The following is a 17,633-nucleotide window of genomic DNA, read 5'->3' on the forward strand; positions in this document are numbered from 1 at the left end:
GAAGGAATTTCTTTGCATGTACTGCATTCTTTATTTTAATGTGGTTTTGCAAAGTTTGATTCATCAAACCAAAGTGGCAACTTTACCTCATTTAGCCTACTTTTTTTCTGTTCACTTCAGCAAATGGATGATTTTCCATGTTGATGGCAATTCAGTAGTTATGTATAGCTTTGTTTGCCTGTCTTGTATTTCTGGGAGGACAGGGCGACATGAGGTGACTGCTTTCAGATGGAGCTATTCCCAGCTGAGAACATCTGCATCCATCAGCACTAGCCTAAAAAATTAGCATTGGCTGCTTTGAACACCTTGCAGAAGGTGATAAGAGCAGACCGCATGCACAGACTTAAAAGAAGCCCAGACAGACTAGTATGCCTCAAACCAGAATATTATCTGCCTGGAGGAGGCTCTCAGTGTGGAAGTGGGAACTATTGTCTGCTGTAGTGGACCACAAGCCAGGGCTCTGAGCTCTACTCCTTTTTCACTGCTCTGTGGTGTGACAAGGAGCGACTGGTTTAATTGCTCAATATCTACCTCCCTGCAAGATGCGGATTTAAAGTAAATAGAAAGGGACCAACTTTCGGGGAGCAAAATCCAAGGCCCCCTTCTATGGGTTACCTTTGATGTCATGGTTAATGGCTTAATCTCCGCATAAATGGCAAGGGTGCTACATCTGCGTTCAATTTAAGGCTCCATAAAATGGCAATCCAGCCATCAAAATGTTCAAATAGATATAGAACATTTTGATGGCTGGTCTGTATGGTGCCTTTAAATAGAAGAAGCCAGTTGACTCCCTCACTGCTACCTGAATAGAAATGCTGCTGACCCAGGGGGGTGTGTGTGCGCGCGCGCACATGTGTATGCGAATCCATCACCACCCCCTTTTATTGGAAAATGAGCTGGAAGGCTGTTTGTCCTAACATATTCTGTGATGACTCTGTTTTCCTGAATCTGCATAGTGGTACATCTCTTTGGGGTGGACATTGACAGGTTTCTTTCATAAAGTTGTTTTTATGATAGTTTCAAGACATGCTGTAACCATACAGCTGCCTAAAACTATTTATCAAGGGAGTCTTGAACACAGGAAAAGTGCCAGAGCAGACTAGTTAAGCAGTCTTTGATTTTTAAATACTTGAATCGGCACACTAAATCTCGATGAGATGATGCTTACCTGTCTGCCTTAGAAAGCTGAGACCAGAATTTTGAGCTGACTAAGAAACATTGTCCCCCAGCTGGATAAGAAGAAAAATATTGGGACCTTTGTTTACAGCCAAAAGTTTTAAATGCTTTTTACAGTGCAGAAAAATCCTCATATTGTTTTAGTGCTGAAGGATGCTTCCTCTGGAGGATAAAACACTTTCTACCTTGATTTGATGATCCTCTATATTTGGAGCATGGTTCTACCAGACTATTTAATCTCAACAAGATGAAATCCTATTGCTTGTCTTAGTCCCTTGCCAACCAATTTATTCTCAGGGGAAAGTACAGACTAATAGTAGTTAGAAATGATGGATGGTTGTACGGCTGGATAAATCCTACTACATCTTCGGAGCTATGTACCACACAATATTTATTGTTGTAATCACAGTAAGGCTTCACATCATAGCTATATACTTCTGTCTCTCTTCTGCTTCAGCTCCCTGAATGGTCCTTGTTGGAGACTCTGGGAGGATAATTGTGTGGTGCAGCCAGTGAAGGTGGGCAGTGAGAGAACAAGGATCTTGGCTGACTTAGTCCTGGAGGCATCTTAGTATAACTGTTCACTGGTTAATGGGGTAGTACCAGGGCTGCTCTTGTCACAGCATTGCACTCCAGTCTATTATCAAATGTCACTGTCTTAGCCAAGTGAGTAGGGGGTGTCCTATGGCCTGCAGCAGACCTGTCAAAAGAAGTGTGACAAGTGTGGTGACCATCTCGGGGATATCAGCTGGGTTTCCTGGATGATGGGATTTGTCTCTGTTTATTACTGCTTTAATAGCTCTCTTTCATTGCCTGCAATGAAATCTTGATCCTGCACTTGTGACATCAATGTTTATAGCAATTACATCAACAACCTGGAAGTATGACATCAGGATGTGGAGTAATGCCTCCGAGCACATGTAGTAGGAAATGGGTATTTTATTCGGCTCCTGATTAACTTGAGGAAATCTTCACAACAAGCTACCTCTGAAGCAAAGATTGCAGGAAAGTGTGAAAGACTCTAGGCAGTCATCTGGAGAATGAGCATGTGCACAATTACAGCAGATGGGGTAAATGAGTAAAAACAAAACCCTCCTTCCTTAGCATTAGATCCTGGGATCAGCCAAAGCTTTCCTAGTGGTCAGCGTGCTGCATCTTGGGACTTCTTGTACTTGCTGAGAAATACCGATATCTGGTACTGGTCACTGCTTGCGACATGGGAGCCCAGTCTGATCCACTTTGGCAGTTCTTGTGCTCTGAAGCAGCTGAATATATACAGCAACACTTTTTTTTCTTTCTCAAACAGGATGTGGGGGAACAGCATGTTTTGTGAAAACTTTTCTGTGACGCACCACTTCCTCGTAGCTGTCAGCATGGGCACCCTCAGTTTTTCAAGCATGATATATAGCAGCAACCAGTAATGCTTTTCTAGTCCTCCACGCAGAGCATGCAAAGTAGAGAGTTGTGTTTTAAGCTTAGCTATATTTAGAGCCAGGCTCTCTAGATGGCATTTCCCCTCCGCCAACTTGGGAAGAGCCCATTCAGGCAGAACGCTCCTGTGCCAGAGACATCAGATGGCACATGGGCATCAGCGGCACCTCCAACCTACCCAAACCTCAGTGCAGAGCTGTCATGAGGATGCATCTCACAGGGAAACTTGCTACAGGCTTGGATTCGGGATGCAGAACCTCAGGGGAGCCCTGCCGATTCTGGAGTGGTTGTCAATATGTGCAAACGCTGTTCAGCATCTCATGTCAGCTGAGTTTGTGTGGGTTTGGCTTGTTACTAAATAAAACTGGTTGAAAAATGAGGGGAAAGAATTCACAGAACTTCTTGCACAAGCGTTTAGTCTGCATTTCCTATGCACAGTGTGCCTCTTTGAAGATCCCTGCCAATTTTTGGAGAGGAAATGTTGAGCAACCTTTTCCCTGGAAAAAAGCCAGGGTGAGCCCATGCTACCCTGCAGTCAGACTGCGAGCTATGCTCGTGTTGCTTTGCAAAGGGAAATAAGAGTTCCCGTCTTGGCTAGAGAGAGGCTATTCCTGGGGAAGCATGTGTACCAAGAAGCCATGTACCTTTTATGCACCAACTGCCTAGGAGCATTTATCTGGTGTCCCAACACTGGCCTGCCCAGGGTGCTGCTGCATGAATTTTACACATGTGAGCTTGAGTGTTTAGCCATGACTCTAGTGTGTAACACTGTATTGATGGAAGAGGATAAAATTAATCAAGAGGCTTTCTTTCTACTTCTGATAATATCTCTAGTACATAGATTCATAGACTGTGGAGTCAGAAGAGACCCAATGGATCATCATGTCCACCCCCCTACCCCTCGCAGGAAAGAGGACTGAGGTCGGATGACCCCAGCCAGGTGATTGTCAAGCCTTCTCTTGAAGACCTCTGAGTTAGGTGACAGCACCACCTCTTGGAAGCCCGTTCCAGACTCTGGCCACCCTTACTACTAAAAATTCTTCCTAATGTCTAACCTGAATCTACTCTCCACTAGTTTGCACCCATTCTCTCTCTTTTTGACTGCAAAAATATTACAGAGCAATTGCTGTGTTGCAAAGAACTTGGGAAACCCACAGCAGGGCAGAACATTTTTAGCACAGTGGATTCCTATTTGAGATGTCTGCGTTTTATCTTGGGGAATTGTGCAGGTGTTTGTACTGAACAGTGCTAGTATTGCCTGGTACCCTAGTGCTGCAGCATCCTGGTGGAGAACCATGGGCGTGCTCAGAGAGCGATGGCTCAGGAGAGGGTGGAACAAGGGCCGGTGGAAGTGAGCAATGGACGTGTGCGTTTGCACACATGATCTGCAGTCAGGTGCCACAGATAGGCAAGTGGTCCCCAGGAGGAGTGATACCATCCCAGCATGTCTGTCAGTTTAAACCTGGACTGGGAAAAGCACTTCAGAAGAGGGTTTAGGAATAAATCTAGCCTAGGCCGGGAGATGAGTACGATGACCTCACACTTCTAATTTCTGCTATCTAGCCATGGCTTCATACTAGCCTGATGATTCACACATTGTATAAGGGGACTATTTTGATCAGGTAGTCTGAATTTCCACCGTTGAAATAGAAGTAAATCTATCATTTCAGGTTTCATGGACTGTAGGGTGATCTAAGGCAATGGCTTTCTCTAAGAACAATTTTTCCACCTATTTAGTTGGTAGATGTGATGTCTTTTTATTAGACCTAAAGAACCTTGTCTTCCTATGTCTTTAGACCAACACAGCCCCAACCAACAACCCTATGTCCTTCTCTAATATTCTTTGTAGCCCTACATTTTCTAAAACCCTTGTTGGGTTTGTTTACCATTCAAAGAGAGGGTTTGGAAATGCAATGCAAATTGGTAGCCTAAATCTCTTCTTTTAAGCCCAATTTCCCCCTCTCATGCACACACCTGAACAGTGGACTACACTATCCAGCGTAGGGACTGACAGCAGTCCTGTTGCTGAGCATATGATGCACTAGCATTTTGCCATGAAAACCCGGTACAGGATGAGGAGGAGAGGCATATGCCAGAATACTGAGAAGTGGTGATGCCAGCATGTTTGGTACTTCGGATGTGTCTCTCAATAAAATTGCACAGGTGAACTTTCTGCATCTGTTGTTCTGCTGGGAGATGTGCATTAGGCCAGAAATCAAGCATTGCTACTTTATTAGGTTGAGCAGAATCAACACCCAGCCATAAATCTCAGTTTAGTGTCTCCCCTTTTTTTAAAGAAAAAAAGCCTTTCATGCTGCTTCTGTGGGTGGATTAGGAAATGTGTGTGATCATTGGTCTTAGCGGGCTAAAGATTTGTACATACTTTTATTGTTGCTGCCCCATTATCTCCTCTGTCGGTGCTGATCCCTTTTGTTTATGCTTCTTTACCACTTGCCACTCCTCCTTTCTTAAATTATAGCTTCTTAAGTAGGGCCCTCTTCAATGGGACTTGATCTGATTGACCCCTGTGTACCACCACAGTACAATGATTTGGGGATAGTAATGCATAGGACTGATTGAAAGCAGTTCTTCAGAGTAAACATTAGATCATCTGGGAAGAAAGGTTCCCAAGCCAGCTTCAGTGTCACAAGGGATGAATAAACAGTTTCATACCATTCTCGGCTTAGTCTAACGGCAGCAGGAGGTTGGGCATAGGTGTGCCTGCATGTACACTTCAAGTCAGACAGCAGTCTGGGGCAAGCCTGCATTGCGCTGCACAGTGCTAAGGGGGGATGCTGTGAAAGCACCCGCACCCGGTCACTCCATGCGCACTAAATACTGAAAAACATGTCACGCAACTGCTTTTTTGTGCACGCCCAGTGCTGTTCTGTCTCGCCATCTTCAGGGTGCTTACTGGTGCGGTGCCCAGCACCCCAGCCCTGCTCCAGCGTGGCTGCATTCCTTTCGTCAGCCTTCTGCGCGTACAAGTCCAGAGCGGGGCTGTGTGGGCAGGGGTGTTTCCATAGGATGGCTCTTGAGCACAGTCCCCTATGGCAGAGAGTTGCCCTGAGCCTCTCTGAGCTTTCTTTTTTCTGTCATCCCATATTTATAAAGGAAGTGAAGTGATGTGGCTGGAAAGAGTGGGAGCTGTGCAGCTTGTGGCAGTGAGGGTCTGACTCATGGTTTTGATGTTCTCTGACTCACAATTTTAAATCTTTCAGGTTGGAAATGCTGTACTCTGCTTCACAAAATGGACTTCAGACAGCCAGAGATGGCTGGGGGCCAGTAGTCTTGCACAGGGACCCTGGCTGACTGGGGGAGTGCTGGCAGGAGCGACTTTCCTGGACCCATGAGACGCCCTTTCCTCTTCTCCCCCACCCCAGCCTGTTGTGTGGAGAGTACCTGTAGCTGATACCTGCTTCACTGCTGGCATAAGGTCTTGGGCAGAACTCATACAGGTGAGAATCTTCCCTTTCCTGTGTACATCGACCCACCCTTGCACTCATGCAGCCTTAGCAAGCTACAGACGATTACCCCGCAAACATTTGTTCCAGGAGGTATCAGGACAAGGGAGGTTAGAAAGGAAAAACCTGGTCACACAACGTGGGAGGAGAGATTGCTTGAGTGGGATGAGACTTGATGTTGGGCGAAAGCTAAAACAAAGCTCTGGACACTTGACACGGTAGAGGTTTCCTCCCACATCCACACAGGCTCTGACCCTGTCCTATGTACAGGGAGCAAGCCAACAGCTTTATCTCCAAACAGATTTCATTTCCTAGCAAATGGTTTTGATTTCTGAAATGCAAAGACCTTTTTATTTCTTTATGCAAAACTATTTTTGTTTTCCAAATTCAAAGCCAAATATGACACTCTATCAAGAAGAAACATAAACCCCTGTGAAAGCAATCCAAGCAGTGCTGAAAGGCAAGTCCAATATCTGACCCCATAATTTGATGTAGACTGAGCCAATAACAGTCTGCAGTAAAAATAGAAACATCTTTGGGTGGTCATAAATTATGCCATTTAAAAACAATCAGTGCTCTTGATTTCTGAATGTGCTGGCTCAGATTGCTGAGATGATCCTTTCAGAGAAACACACACTGGACAGTGACAAGTTCAGATTAGCTAGTGGCACTTCAAAGATGTCTCTGTTTGCAACAGAAGGAGCAATGACACTTGCAGGCAACAGCCTGTAACTATTAAAATGCATGGGGATGTCATTTTTAAACCCTTCCCTAAAACACCGGTAGTTGCATTTCTGGGCAATTATTTTTCTTTTAAACTAAATTGCTTCGTTTGGAGAGAGAGCTCTAAATGTGCTAATGCATGTTATTATTGTGCTCATTGACCAGGCCTTTGGCACAACAGTCTCACTGTAAATTTAGACTTGCTGTGGTACAGTAGAGATCAGAATCTGCTCCTCAGACTTCCCATAAAAAAAAAAAAAAAAAAAAAAGACGTGTCTGAAAGCATAACTGTGTAATGGGATTGTTGGCTGGCTATGTACAGAGGTGGAGTACAACCCAGGCCTGAGATGCGGTGAGGTGATCTGTTCAGGTCCCTTCCGACCCTACCAACTATGAAACTATGAGGTGTTCACCCACCACTTTAAAAGGAAAACCAGCAATGTCTTGGGCACTTTACGAACAGAATACTGTAGCCATGGCTTCTGGGGAAAGGATTTAAGATTATGGCTAGGTACAGACATTACGCTGAAAGCAGACAGCACTCTAAAGCTGTAACTGAACGGGCGCTCACGGCTCTTAGAGTGCTTTAAAAATGGCAATTGTACTCCAAGTTAACCCTAGATGGATGAAGTATTAGATGAATGCGCTTTCTGTTAGAGCACGTTATTGAACGTCGGTGCCAGATCCTAGCAGCAGTGCGATGTGGGGCTGTGGTTGCTGTGAGGGCAGAGGGCCCAGATCCCTTCCCTTGTTGCCTGTCCTGGCTGGGCAGCCCTCCTGGCTATTTCAGGGGAGCAGCGGAGGAAAGGGATCTGGGCTTCCTGTCCCTGCAGCAGCCCTGGCCCCGCGCTGGGGAGCTGCAGAGGAAAAGTGCCTGGCTGGGAGGACTGTGGGGAAGGGGTCTGGAGTCTCTCCCCGCAACCTTTGCTGACAGTTGCCAGTGGCCAGTGCAGGTGGGCTTCAAGCCCCCTGCACCAAATAGCGAACGTCCGTCCAGTTCACTTGCCCTCTAACTATTGCACTTTACACAGAGTGCTATAGACTGCTTGCACCAGGGGTTTTTGAACATCTGTACTTAGCCTATATCATTTTTGGCTGTTGAGTGACAGCCCTCGTAGCATTTGACTCGGTGAAATCACCTATGCATGTGTGAAGTTACATGGGTGTTTGCAGGACTGGATTCTTAAAGGTTGAGGACATTGAGGAGACTGACCTGAAGCCTGTGTGAGTTGTTAGTTTCCTATCGGCTTGTAAGTGCCTGGGAATAGATAGAAAAAGGAACGGCTGTGATGGCTGGTAAATGTATACGTTGCCTATACTGGGGATAAGGTGAATTGGGAGTTGGTTTGGCTGCTGCTTTAGTTTCTTTCATACAATGCAAACATTCATTCTGCTGATAAAAATTAGTCCCAATGTTGAGGAAATCTAGTTGGACACTGTGATGATTCTGTGTGCAATGTGGCATGTGCAGATATGGTTGCCAGATGGTACAAGGCAAACTCAAATATATCCAAGCAAAATAAATGACACTTCTTATGTAGAAAGAGTCAACAACAAGAAGAAATTCTTATTATGCATTCTTTTACAGCAATAGAGCATTCAGAAGTGAACACAGATTCAGGGCTAATCTATCACTGCTTGAAAGGGAGGTGCCAAGATTTCATGGCTTGATAACACTTCTGTCCTAGAGTACTTAATTTTTCAATTCATCATTAAACAATACTAATAACTCAAACCCTCGTTTACTAGGACTGTAGCTCCTGTCTACCCCTTGAATAGCTGCTCTTTAAACAGAGACATGGATAGAAAAATTCAGACATAAGACAGGGAAGATGTGTGGGACTACAAAGGAGTGTAAATCATTTTAGAAAGTTGCTACTGCCTTAAATTAAAGTGAATAAAGAGCTAAAAGAGACTGATGAGGTACTTATTCCCTAGGCATCAGCACAGTATCAAAAGGCAGAGTATATTGATTCTTCTAACTTTGAGAAAACATTTGCTCCTAATGAAGAAGTGAGAATTTCTTATTCAGAGATTTCTGTACTTTAACAAGCCGCTTATATCATCACTTACATTATCACTTGATTGCACTTGTCAGGAAATTAACAAGTTGAAATTGTTTCAAGTTATACATACCAAAAAGGATACTCTTGCAGCTTGGCTATAATCAAGATAATTATTTATGAAGGAGTCAGGTATTTTATATTAAACAGTAATCCAGTGCCAAACGAATGCTGCTTAGTTTAGTGTGTACTTTGGTGGGTTAGTGAATAAGCCTCAGCAGAGCTTCAATTAACAGATATTTTGAACTTTAAAAAAAAAAAAAAAGAATTCCAAGTAATTGCAAAATAGCATATTTGATAGTTTACTACTTTTCTGCACTATATTTGAAATCCCCCACAGCTAAGCCTGGGGGTGCCTGAACCCTTAGTGGTGAAATCACCAATGCCAAGTGGGGTCAGGGACTTTACCGCAGGTAGATGTGGCTGCTTATTAGTTTACTGAAGAGCCTCCAAATTCCAAGTGGTCCTCGCTAATAGCATAAATGGGGGAGGCGAACAGCTTTGCTGACAGCTCATGTGATGGTGTCTGTTTGCAGTGTCCAGGTGGGTATTTCTAACTGCAGGGCTGAGTGTGGCAATGCTGATTAGGCTTCCTGGAATGGGGCTGGTTATGATGACCCTGGTTAATCAGCAGCATAACTATGTAGAGGGCAGTCATGGGATGCAGGCATCCAAGGTGGTGGTGAGCTGGAGGACAGGGTGTGCTGACATGGGCTTCTCTATTACCTGCCTGCTGTGCTGGGATAACCTGTGTAAGAAGAAGCCCATCTGGGAAATGATGTCCTCTGAGGGAGGAGCTGGCCCTGACCTGGGTTTCTCAGGAACCAGCTTCCCTGGCCATGCTGAACCCTCCTGGCACCTGGGAGCAGCCTGGCCCCAGAAAAGGAGACGAGCAGAGCGGAGCAGCCTGGGAATGGGTGATCCCATACCAAGGGAACAAGAGTCAGCCCCAGGAACCCTGGATGGGGGCACTTGGGGTTGTCGCCACCCCAGGACCCCACCTGTGGGTATCTTATCCTAGACGTAATGCTCATGTGATAGTGACTGGTGCTTTGGGAGCTGACCCCAAGAGCCAGACTCAAAAGCTGGGGAGATAGGTGCCCAGTGGGATTTATGAAAGTATGCACACCTCTTCGGCATCTCTCACTCCTTGATTTCCTGTGATTACCGTAAATCTACCTTTTGGTACCTAAACCCCTTTGACAATCCGGCACTAGTCACCTTGGTGTTTTGCAAGAGGAACAATGCTGTCTCTTCTCTTCCCTCCCCTCTCCTAGGTATTGTGCGCTACAGGTAGTACTTACAGTCATCCTGCTGGCTGGACTCTGCCCCTTCAGTGCCTTTGCAAGAGATGAAAGCACATAAACTCCCAGTGGATCGGAACCAAGGTCCGTTGTGGTACCAGTGTAGCCTGCTGACAAACCAACCTAAAGACCCACCAGCTCCCACATTAATAAACAACCACGCAGGTGCTTCAGAGTGAGACGCGTTCCCAACCAGCCGTGTAGGAGGGGCAAGGCCAGGGAGCATTTGGATGCTGTTTTCTTGTGGTACGGCCTGGAGACAGCCTGTAGAGCCTGGGGGCAGTGTAATGATGTTCAGTAGCAGAGGTGCATGCGGTCCCCACTGAGTCTAGCGTAGCCCTGGCACTAGCCTGCTGAGTGTGGACCTTCTTTGCTGGCAACAACAGGCTGCTGTGGGTACTGATGTTGCACGCGGGTTGGGAGACGGGGTTACTGGCACTGAGCTGGGGCATGGCACAGGCACTCTCTGGGGCAGAGTATGTGTTTTGCACTGGGTGGCTGGCACCAGAATAATGCTCGGCCAGGAATCCTCCTCTTGCCTCCGGCAGTTACTGCTCCACAGCCCTGTAACCAGAACCCCAAGGATGTTTGATCCTGTGATGCCCAGAGCAGAATGACAAAGAAAGGCTATTTATGCCACTAGTCGCTGTGTGCTACTCAAATTGTAGCACTGAAGTCAGAGTACAGTTGCTATGGCTGGGACACCAGTAAAATGCTCTCTGCAGCAACTCTCGTTACTGGGTGGCAGTAGAAAGGCTAGGAGTGCCTGCAGCGTGCTTAAACCTGATAAATGGGTTATGGAGCGAGGCAGCACACAATAAAACGAACCATAACTGCTTGTTCGTCTCCTTGGATTTGACGTGGGAGTGGTCATGGAGTTGCACCCTGGCTGGCAATCACTGCTTTGGAGAGAATTAGGCCTATCTGAGATCTGACTCATGCTTTTTTTTTCCCCTATGCTTTATCATTCTTGATTTGCCTCTTAACATTATACAAAGAGTGACCTGCTGTTAAATATTCTTGGCAAGCTGCTCCCTAACTTATCTCCCATTCTGCAAAATTATTTGAGCTGTAGTGAAACTGTTTGTTCAGCAAGTGCACTCTGATAAGCAAGCCCCAGGTCACTTCTGAGCTCTCCACAGGGGAAGTGGGCAGATCAGCTTCTAGTGGGAAGCAAGCCTAGATGCCAGCACTGGGTTTGCAAGGGAAAGCAAAACTACACATGTTAACCTTTGTGCTGTTAATCTAGCAGCAAATGTCATCTTAACCAGCAAACCCCATCACTCAGAATTTCTTAAGAGCTGGAGTGAACTTTGCTGCTGAATACTGAATGAGCCAGAGCACCTTTCTTAATACATACTAATCCTTTCTTGTGCTCTATTTTGTGTTCATGCTGCATGATGCCACCTTTAATCCAAGGATCTCGCGGTGCTTCATATTCAAATAGCTGCTTGAGCCAAAGTCCACTCTCCTCTGTATCTGGACTGCAGTTCTGCATGAGTGCATGGGGTTTGCAGTACACACGTGTGCCGAGGAGCAGGGTTTTTTCTCTGTTTCCTAGCAATGCATCCAGGAGTTCAACTAAGCTGCATGTATAGCCCTAAGGCATTCTGGTTGTGGTGGTTGAAGCTGCATGCAGTACAGGAATCTTTGCGTTTGCCGTTAGACTCCTCTTGGCCTGAGCTGGGACGCCACTGGTGATGACACTTTTGGAATGTGAGTGCAGACCTGTTGGAGGAGGGAGGACTTGCAGAACTGGACAAGCTGATGTCTTGCTGCTGCACGTTGGAGTGGCACACTGAGAAGTTCCCTCCCGCTTGGCGAACAGCTGGTGCCTGGACTTGTGGAACTGTTTTCCCTTTCTCAGCCTTGGATCTGCTAATCAGGCATCTCTGACAGAGTGGCTCCACTCATTGCCCTGCTGTAGCGTGCCTTGGAATCGCGCCAGCGGTGTTCATTTCAAACCACAGCTTGCTATGATGAGAGCCCCAGGCAGATGAATGATTTCTTTCTAGGTGTTTTGTAGGCTTACGTTGGCTTGTATTCATGTTTGTTCCATCAGGCAGTGTGAGAACGTGGTCTTGGGTAGCATGGCATGGTCTGACCCAAGACCTGGACCATGCACTTGGCCTGGTGCTGGCCTGTACCCCTAGACTGGTAAGGAGGGACTGCGCTTTTGTGCCTAATTGCATTTGAGATTTGCTCTTCGACACCCCTGATGTTGCCAGGAGTTGTTGTCCTGGCGCTCAGAATAGCCTGAGGGCAAGGACTTCTGGGCCATTGCCTTTCCTAAGTAAACAAGCACAAAGGAATGATTGCTTCACTCCTCACTCTTGCATGCAGAGCCTCTGCTCACTTCCCAGGCTCAACAGCTATCCCCAGCTGTAGGCCAGCAATGGGGGCACTGGCCTAGGATCTGACACAAACTTAGCTTCCTGCTTCCCCTTCAGGGATGCTCAGGGGAAGGGAGCAGGGCTGACTCCTCACAGGACCTGGTGGGGAAGGGGGAAGGCAGTAGTTCACATACAGGACTGTGTGGCTTGGTTGAACACTGGCCTGGGATGTCTTGAAAACCTTTATTTCTCTCTCTGATCTGAATATAACCACAGCATCCTCTGTGTGCCCTTCTGCTTTAGCCCAGGAATAACTGGAGAGTGGCAGTCTTGTTACCTAGCCAACAGGAGCCATAGGAGTGACTTTTTGTATTGTACTGCTGCGTTGAGCTCATTGTGCCACGTGCTGTATACGGTCTGCATCCCTCCGCCAAAGAGCTCACAGAGAAGGGGCTGCATAATCCCATCGAACAGCTATCAGCTTTGCCATTGATGCTGATTGCTACCTGGAGGGTGCTCAGGTGGCATGACGATGGGCATTGGTGTGGAAACCTGAGAGGACCAGGACAGCAAAGTCTCAGTCCATTCCTCATACCTCCCATGCAGGACAGATGAAGAGCCACATTCAGCTATAGGTTTCAACAGCTTACTAAGCAACACGGAGGAGAAAAGGAGCAGGGCACAGATGGCTAGGACGGAGGCCCCATGTGCAGGGCAGTTGTGCCACTATCAGCCTCTGTTGCCCACAGACACTCAACTCCTGAGTTAAGTGGGCCCTGAGAACTGAACTCGGTGCATGGGCCGGCTGGAGCTGCTTTGGAGCGGGCAGGGCCTGGCTTGCAGGGACTGCTAAAGAGCCAGTGTTGGGTCTTGGTGCGAGTGTGACCTGTTGTCCTGAGGCCTCTCCTCCTCCATCAGCTCTTCACAGCTCCCCCCACGACTGCCACTTCTGCCTTTCTTTGCCCTGCTTCTTCCCTTTGCTTTCTCATCTCTGCATTTTCCCTCTCTCTTGCACTCTCTCATCTCCCCCAGGTTTTCCCAGCTCCTGGCTCAGTGTTGCTCCCATTGCTAATTGTTTTACAGGTCAAGCAAACAGTTTGCATTTGTCACAGCTCATGGCTGCTTCTGAGAGCTACTTCCTTTTGCTGACGTCTGTGTTGGCACAAGCTTTTGGAGGGAAGAGGGAAAGCGTGACATGCTGGCCCCAGATAAAATGTTCTAAATCGGGATCAGGGTGTGGGGCATGGAGTCGGGCTGGGAGAGACCCGTATCCGCACTAGGCACTGATCTCTAGAGAGAAAACATTTGGTGATGCTGACAGTGTGCTGGTTCCCTTGGCCTCCCAGCTGAGGCTATCAAGATATTTAATTACTCCAGCTTCCATAGGAGGTCCTGTCCCCCCCTCCCAATGGGACAAGCATCGCTCTGGTGCATTGGATGATCTGGCCGGGGATTTTCATTCTAGATGTCGGGGTCTCATGTCCCACGGATTCCCAGGTCTAGGTAAAAGCTGTATTTCAGCAGGCAGACATGGGCAATGGGAAAAGTACTTAAAGGAGAAGCATGTGCGCACATGTACATGGCTAATGGCTTTAGCGAGGAACCAGGATGCTGGGGTTCAGTGGTGTAGAGCCCCAAGATTCAACGGCTGCCTGTGAGCTAGCACATGCATAGGTTTCTCTGCCTGGCTCTTTCGAGGACAAGCCTGTCTGCTCACCTGTACGTTCCTGTGCAGGCTTCTCTCCTGCCAGCAGAGGGTGCAGAGGTTTGTGAAATGCTGGTGGAATTAGGGTCTCAAATAGGGCCTGTGAAAGAAATTTGGGGGCCTAGCATATCTCATTTTGGAAGGGGGAAATACAGCATCATCTGGGGACCTAGTGCAACTGTACCCAACTGCCCCCTGCTCTGAAATCCATGGATGGGATATTTCAGCATCTTCCTTAGCAGAAAGATGAGCAGGCCTGGCAGTAGAGGGGAAGATTTGGCCCCAGGCAGAGGGCCAGGCCTCGTCTTTGCTGCATGCCAGCTGCAAGGGAGGTAATGGGGTGTCACCACAAGATCACATATCCTGCTGCTGTGTAATTGCAGTGTTGCTATCAGCATGCTGCCAATGGGCGTGGGTCCGCACCGGTGCCATGCCTTGTCCTGACGTGCACTACATAAATCTGAGTTTTTCTCCGGTCACCTGTACCCAGCCCTGCAGCCCTCGTTCTACTTAAACTCCTGCTGGAGTCGGTGAAAACTGAAGGCACGTGGCACTTTGCACCTCTGCAGATTCTGCCCCCTCTTTTGCTGTCTGGCCGATGCAGTCTGTCCCTGCTCAGTGACGGCATTGCAGCTTTCCCTTTTAAAGCGGGTAGTAGCTGCTGTATTGAGGCACTTGTTAAAATGGTGCAGTGTGGTCCTACCTGCCCACCCCCAGATGCAAGCAGTAGCACGATTTTGAGCTGGGCCACCCTATGGCAGACACTCCAGTTGCTGGCAGCCTTGTACTCTCTTTACCGGCCTCCTGGCTCTTCAGGCTGGGACTGATACAAATCGCTTCTGTAGGTCTAGTACTTTCATTATTAAAATCATTACTGCTATCTTCTGGGCTGCTCCCTGCCAGGGCAGAGATGTATCTAGTGGCTGAACAAACACTCATCATCTTCATTGTACCAGGATTTACACACAGATGAACAAAATCATTTTAGCAACCAAATTAATTTGCTTTAGATTAGTCCCACGACTAATAATCCTCCGTAATTGTGATTTACAAACTCTGCCACTTGGATATTCAGCATGGCAAGGCGGAGCCAGCAGATTTGGCTGTTTTAAGTCAAATAAAAAACGACCACAGCAGGAGGCTGATGACCTGAGCGTGGTACACAAAGCAGCAAACACTGGTAATGGTGATATAGTGTGCTTTGGGCAGGCTGAAGACAGCGGGAACCTGCAGCCATTCCCATTCGGTATCGTGAATGGGAATGTGATTTCTCTAATTCCACTCTGTATAACTCCAGGCAGCAGAACTGATTATGTGCAGAGAGGGAGGTTTTCCTTCCATTGCATTCAGCTTAATTTGGGGGGTTGCATTTTCACAAATATCATAAGTGCATTGATGTGTGCAAAATCTCGTTACTGATCCGGTGAAGGCTTGTGAAACAGCTATCCAGGCAGTGAACACTGCCTGGCAGAAAGCAGGCGGGGATAGGCGTAGTGATAGGGTCTTGTGCAGGCTCCCTGCACACAGGGGCATTTCACCCTGTCTTGTGTAGGCAGGGAGGAAAATCTCAAGTTGCTCTTTAGTTAATGGACCTAGTGAAATTGCCACTTTTTTCATTCTGCAGATCACATGAGTGCACTCACTGTGTACAGCCAGGACCCCACCTGCACTAACTAAACACTAGGGCAGGAATCTGAGTCCTGCTAAGATTAGTAGGCGCGACAAGAGTTGGGAAGGAAGGCGGTATTGGTGGAGTCTGAGGTTAGCCAGCTTTTAGTTAAAATGGAGAGGTAGCTGACACACTTAACAGACCCAGTTAAACACTCTGAAGGGGAAGTATGATACGTGCCTTCTGAACTTAGCCACCATGCTAGAATTACTGTTGTCTTCTATATTAATTTGCAATTAAAATAAATTATCTGGGTTGGATGACGAGTGCTCTTTAGTGTACTCTTGTAGTTTGCTATGGAAAATGACTTGTTAGCCAGGCACAGGACTAATATTATTATAACAGGGTGAAGTCTTGGCCCTGTCAAAGTCAACAGGGACACTTCCACTACTGTCAATAGAGCCAGGCTCTACTGTTCACTCCCAATTAGATACTATAGGCGAGCTCATAAGTACCTTTTGCTGTACTGGTTTCTTCAGTGAAGTCTTGTGCTGCTACATGGTCCTAGGCTCTGTAGCCATCGTGCTATATGCCTGTTGGGGCTTTCTGGACTGCAGAATATTCTCTGTGTATTAATACCAGTGGGATTTTCACTAGAAGAAGCCGCGGGCCATGAGGACATCACTGGGTGCCTGCAGGGGCAGATCCGGGACTTGTCAAGCAGGGGTGTGGGAGCAGCCACCTGGGCTGCAGGGGTGGCTGCACCCGGCTCCCAGCCTTCTCCCTGCCCCCCCAATCAGTACAGAAAAACTGTGATGCTGGAGCCTCTGGGGCTAGCTAGTCCTAGCCCTGGACTGTTTAAAATAAATTGAGCACTCAAGGTGGGTATTCGATAGCTGAGCTGTTTTGGTTGGATGTATAAATCACATGGCTTATTTCTGTACTGTAAATGGACAAGCATAAGGCTCAAAACTGAGTTTCCACAGAGCTTCTGGCAATTATGAATGAATCTGGCTTTCTGCAAACTCCCTGCAGAAGTTGGAGTTGAAGTGAATGCTGCTGCTGGCAAACGTTTGCTAGAAGTGTCGCGTTTGTGCCAGGAACAGTCGGAGTCAATTTTTTCTTTCCCATTGGAACAGAAAGTTGTGGACCCTTTTCATCTGTTTTCACCCATCACTAGTCGCATGGGCTTTGTGTTGCGTGGGCAGACCCTGCGCTTGCATGAAGTCCATTGTTGGACTGGACCCATACTGCATGTCAGCACATGCTTGGCTTCAGGCCTGGCTGTGGTTCCATTGCTTTTCAACTAAGCGTGTGCAGCAGGGAGGGGATTTTCCAAGTTGAAAGGGGAGGAATGTCTGACCCCATTTCTGCCTTTGGAAACACCAAGGTATTTGCTGACTAGGACCAGGATTGCTCACATGCTTAAAGACTGAAGCATTAGTATAGAATCATAGAAGTCGGGTCGAAGGGACCTTGTAGATCTTCAAGTTCGACATCCCATCCCCCCCACTTCCCGCCCCCGCCTGGGCTGAAGAAAAACTGGGCTCAAATAGCTCCAGCCAGGTAGGCATCAAGCCTCCTCTTAAAGCCCCCCAGGGTAGGAGCCAGCACCACTTCCCTTGGAAGTTGGTTCCAGCTCCTAGCTGCCCTGACCGTGAAGTAGTTCTTGCAGGTGTCTAATCTAAACCTCCTCTCCAACAACTTGTGGCCGTTATTCCTTGTTATGCAGTGGGGGGGGGGCACTCGGGGAAACAAGGTCCTCCCCCAAACCCTTCTGGTCCCCCCTAGTGAGTTTATAGACAGTCACCAGGTCCCCCCTCAG

General features: G+C 47.4%; 1 long non-coding RNA gene across 1 annotated transcript in view; it reads left to right on the forward strand.

Moving 5' to 3' along the window:
* The first annotated feature begins 4,919 nt into the window (after positions 1 to 4,919).
* Positions 4,920 to 17,633, forward strand: part of LOC109310977 — a 28,363-nt gene continuing 15,649 nt past the window's right edge. Inside the window, exon 1 of the long non-coding RNA XR_002101357.1 lies at positions 4,920 to 6,065. This is a non-coding gene — a long non-coding RNA (uncharacterized LOC109310977). The remainder of the gene's footprint in view (positions 6,066 to 17,633) is intronic.

Source organism: Crocodylus porosus, unplaced genomic scaffold (assembly GCF_001723895.1).
Source record: "Crocodylus porosus isolate Cpor-Errol unplaced genomic scaffold, CroPor_comp1, whole genome shotgun sequence".
NCBI classification, from domain to species: domain Eukaryota; kingdom Metazoa; phylum Chordata; order Crocodylia; family Crocodylidae; genus Crocodylus; species Crocodylus porosus.